The sequence below is a fragment of the Maniola jurtina genome, chromosome 10 (genome assembly GCF_905333055.1).
Source record: "Maniola jurtina chromosome 10, ilManJurt1.1, whole genome shotgun sequence".
NCBI lineage: Eukaryota > Metazoa > Arthropoda > Insecta > Lepidoptera > Nymphalidae > Maniola > Maniola jurtina.
In genome coordinates, this window is record NC_060038.1 from 11,048,389 (window position 1) to 11,054,028 (window position 5,640).

Below are 5,640 nucleotides of genomic sequence, written 5' to 3' on the forward strand. Positions count from 1 at the left end.
TTGAAAATTGAAACAGTTCTCCTGCACTGTTTTCAGGGAAAATAATTGGCGCATTTCGAGCGCTCTTCTCTCGATTGGTGGTGTTAAGAGGCGTCACCGAGTAGCGCTCTCAGCCAGTTTGAGTACGGCTGAGTATGCATGAGTACGAGATTGTTGCACAATACATAATTCTACACACTTTAAGGTTTCTACAGACCTGAGAAAGCTAAGGAGCCCTTATAAAATCATCACACCGACGACCCTGACGATCACACCTCGGTTTTGATAGCGACTTGGGCTTGGGCCCAGTTGAATAACAGGCAGATAAAGTAGCGTTATGTTGACAGAAGGTTAAAGACAGAAGGTTGTTGACAGACAGTTAAAGTATTCGCTTTGATAATAATATAGCTCCGAAAGAATTTGGATTTTCTATTACACTTTAAATAATGTACAAAAACACTTATTAAGTTGAGGCTATATAAAGTTTGATAAATTCCTTGATATTCACAAGATAGTGAATTGTTGCATTGAGAATAGTGCTAATTACTTACTCGTACTTTCATATTTTGAAAAGAGTAACGGCGGAGTTTCTTGTTGCCTTTTCTTTATGGAATCTGCTTTTGGAACTAGTGTAGAGTCTCGGATGTAGTTTAAGTGATATGTCCTCGTTAAATAAGTAAATTTGAATATCGAAAATTTGACCTCTAGTAAAAACAAAATGGGCTGTATAACCACAGGTTCACTTTTTGACCAAAGACCAAAATTTCGCCTTTAACCTTTGCACATGTCAGTATTAATACCTCCATAAATGATATGGAGATATTAATACTGACATGTGCAACCCGCTTTATTTTGTATTGGTAATTAAAATTTAACGTAACTTTGCCACCTGTCATGCAATTAGACCTTAGTATTAGAGTTCTTTACCCCTAAGCCAAAGCCACTAATTAAGTCGATACTATGTAGTTTATTAATCCTAACTTTATGAAGTTGATTTTAATTTACCAAAGAGGTTTATATAAAGTTGGCGATCATCAACGTCAATGGTCTCTTTATTAAAACCAAACTCAATTACTGAAAATTAATTAATCGTCCCGATTAAATGTATTTATAGCCTTGACCTTAATAAGTTATTTTAGAGTTTTTGATAGGATTGAAGGCAAATGTAACAAAATAACCAAATAATCCATGCACTTTAGTCCTTCATTTATACACGATAGACAAACTATAAATCGGAATAGGCTCGCGAGTCCTACGCTCCGTCAAAAAAGTCTGAAAGTCATCTTTGTGAGAGAGTGTAATATTCCATTATTAAATGTCACAACAGATTATAGACTTATCTTTATAGCAACCGCCAAGTTTGTTGCTATTGTAACATGTGTTAATTAAAAATTTATAACACCCCCGACAAGTGAAGATTACAGTAACTTAAAAAGAGCTGATAACTTTCAAACGGCTGAACCGATTTTCTTGGATTTTAGCTAAGAACACTCTCGATCAAGGCACCTTTCAAACAAAAAAAACTAAATTAAAATCGGTTCATTAGTTAAGGAGCTACGATGCCACAGACGGTTACACAGATATACAAATACACACGTCAAACTTATAACACCCCTCTTTTTTGGGTCGGGGGTTAAAAATTTATTTGAATAAAAATCTTTCTATTCTATTCCGTCTCCTAACCGTAATGCACATTCGGTTGAACGCAACCTCTTAGCTAAACTGACACGGTTAAAAATAGTAGGTACCTACCTACTTAATTCTTCTTTTTAATATGCTACCTGTGAAAAAAAATAGCATTATTTTTGACCTGAAACTAAATTGACTTTAGAGATTGTGTTCAGTCGAATTAAGTCGCACCGTTTTTTGTATTAAAATTTGGTTTAATCATGTTTATTTAATATCAGAATTGTAGGAATGAGGTCGAGCATTTTGTATTGACTCCAAATGTATTCATTTAGCTCACGTCCCAAAGGCGAGATCAATCTGTAATGCGGATTTCGGCAAAATCCTCCGAGAGAACGGGCGAAGCTTATTTGTCCGCCAATCTTGATTTAGGTGATCGCATCGCTATATAAATAAAAATCGAAAGCAGCCCTTTCAGATTTTGATGGCAGTAATTGTATCAGATAATTGTAAAATTGTTTGGTAGTCTAAGGTTTTTTCTGAGTTAACATTTTTATAACCACCGTAAAATAAAATATTTAATTAGTCTATGCCCGTCTCCAGGATGTACGGAAAGGTTTCTAAAAATCCCGTAAGAACTCTTTGATTTTTGGGTATTAAATGTATGTACCTAGCCTATGCCTGTCTCCGTGATGCAAGCTGTTTCTCCACGAAATTTATTCAAAATCTGTAAAACAGATGGGTCATAAAAACCTAATAGATAAACAGACAGGAAGATAGACTTTCGCATTTATATTACTTATTAGTATGGATTTACAAGGGTTTCTTAATTGATTCACCTATTACAAGGACACCAAACCTAGAGCTCTCCTGAAATAGATATAACTACCTACCTAGCAAGAGTTCAAACGTGTAAAGTTTCTCAAGTGTCGAACTTCAGCCAAGAGGTCCGTATCGCTATATTTCGTACACGAGTGCTTTGAAACATCATTGATTGAAACTGGCAGCGTACCAAGTGCTTGTACAGCCGGTTATCACTCATAAATCATGTTAGCCATCGGCTGATTGTCTCTTTGCATATAAATATTATCAAAATAATTGAGAGTAATTTTAAATACATCAAAGAATGCGGAACCACCAAGATTTGACCCTACGGAGCGCTTTTGATCACTAGGCCACGGTTCTTTTAATGCAGTTATCTATGTTTGAAAGTAAATAGATTTACTTTCAAAGATTGATAACTTTATTGCACACAAAACATGAAAGATTCAACACAAAACAAAGAGACTAAAAACTAAAAACTATGCAAAGGCCTTATTACTCAGAGCTATCTCCACCAGGCAAGCTTTGGTGAAAAGAGAAAGTAGGTAGATAACTGCAACGTGGTGCTACTAGATGGTAGGTATTATCAGTTGCTTGAGTACTGAACAAAAAGACATATTAGAGGGACTGAGCAGTAAGTGAGCAGTAACCATGACCTAGAGGTCAAAGTCGCTCCGGAGGGACCAGGAGGGACGCAGGTTCAATGCCTGCTGCTTACACAAACTTTGATATATATTTTAAATTATAAATAAGTGCTAGTAAGTTAATACTTTTAGATATAGAAGACTTACCCATCAAAGGCGTTTAAATAAATAGCGACTCTGATTACTACGCAATAAAGGGCAACTCAGCTCGCACAGCACAGTGGTCTAAAATTGAACAATCGTTTCTCTTTCTTTTTTTTTTTATTATCAAAACAAAATACATACAAATAAAAGCTTAAACTAAAAACACCGAAAAAACCACAAAGGTTTGTCCTCGATGCCTAGCTTCAACGAAGGTACCTATTACTAATTGCTTAAAGAAATAATCTACATTAGGTATATAACGCGAAGAATCACGTAAGTATGTAACACATAGTAATCGTGAGTAGGTTTATTAAATTTAAGGTTCTATCGTGTAAACTCTTATCTCTATATCTCTCTCTGTATCTTTTATGATATCGAAGGGGATCGGAAGCAGCCATCGTAGGCTTGAATCACGTGACCAAGTGACCCTGGCCTGGTGCTGCTTAGATAAAAAGCGTTATAAAATCGACGTCGAATGATGTAAACGCTCGCCATTTTTTGAAGGTGACTTAGCGCAAAAATATGGTGATGATTAATCGCTTAACCATCCGCTAACCTTGGTTATTTAACGCTTAGTATAAACTATAACTAAACCCCAAAACACTGGAACGGCTAAAGCGCACAATAAAATATATTCATAATTCACAACAAAACCGCTTATCCGGCTGCAATATTTCGCACAAACAAACGGACCATAGTTCATACTGTTTATCCGGCTAAAACATTTGCATAATAAAAACTTTATGTGCAATTGCGATTGTTTGAAACAGTGCCGGACTTATAAACTTTGGCTGTGAACATTCTAAACGGTCGATGAAATACTATTTAGAGCAACGATTTTGAAATAACCTGCGAATACGAACATATTTTGAACATTTTATAAGTCTACACTGCTGAATTTATTTTTTTATTTTAAAAAAGGCTAATAAAGCGCAAAAATTGTAATTGAGCGTTGAAAAATGAGAGTTAAATAAAAAATATTAGTAATAAGTGCTTAGATTAATTAATGTACAATTTTTTTTAATGTCAAAGCTATTTAATGTTCCAAAAATTAAAAATCCTTTTAAAGCTTTAAGAAACACTTAGTTAAATGGTGCATGAATTACAAAGTGTAAAGTACAGAAAATTAAGGTAGAATTTATTATGAAAATATAATAAAATAATTGATGTTACAAGTTTTTCAATGGAAAATGTTAATGCTGAGTAAATATGTATTTGTTTTAAAATTCAGATACAAGTTAGCCCTTGACTGCAATCTCACCTGGTGATAAGTGATGATGCAGTCTAAGCTGAAAGCGGGCTAAACTGGAAAGGGTATGGCAGTTTTTCAAACCCATATACCTACTCCTTTGATTTCTACACGGCATCGTACTGGAACGCTAAGTCGCTTGGCGGCACTTCTTTGGCAGTAGCCGTAATAGTAGTAACTAGCCACGGCCGAAGCCTCCCACCAGACAAGACCAGATATTATAAAATTCCAAACCGCTGCCGGGAATCGAACCCAGGATAAGACTCTAATAAGGGACTAAGAAGACCACAGCGCCTACCCTTGCGCAAGGGAGCCTGTCAAAGATTACATTTTTCAAACGTTTAAATAAAACTCGGAGCATTACAGGGTAAAAGATTTGCGTGCCTTGAAAACTCTTGGCACGAATTGGCCGCGGGCTTAAAAGGCGTCAGTTTACTTTAAAATGTAGCCCAATGCAGCGGTGCGGTAACAGGGCTGCTATTTTTAAAAGCATATTCATAGTTTTTTTTAAGGTTAAAACTTCTTTTAAGTGTAGGTTCGGATTTAACTAGAGATCTTTTTTGGACTTCCGACAAAAATAGCACCCAGTCTAACAGCTGTTTAAGGCCGCCATCTTGAGTCGAGGTGGTGATGGCTTTTTTATCGACATGATAATAATTTTTATACTATATAACTACTTCAGTTCTTCTACGGATTTCTTAATTTAGAGAAATCACATAGAGAAAACCTGGGTATAGTTCTGTCTTTCATCATCCTCTGTGGGAATTTTTAGAATAATATGTGGTGCCTATAAATACAAAAATCGGCAAGTATTGAATTTCTTCAAAAACCGTTAAGGCTGACGATAGAAAACTCACAAAGCTAACTTGATATTAGCGTTGATGTTGCGCAAAAAATAATTGATTGATGACACAACCCTGTCAGCAGCTGAGTAAAAAATGAATGAGCACAAAAGATCGACTTTGTATACCTAATGTAATTTTGGCAGAAGATGTATTAAATATAAAGTTTAGGCAAAGGAGTGTCAAACTGATAAACTGTACGGTTTGGGTGGTTATGATTTTTGATTTATGTGCTGATATTAATTTGTTTGTGTATACGACTAAATAAAGAAGTTTCTTGAGTATAAAATTATCCTGTCCAGTAAGTCTTAAAGAAACTTACAGGGAGATGAAA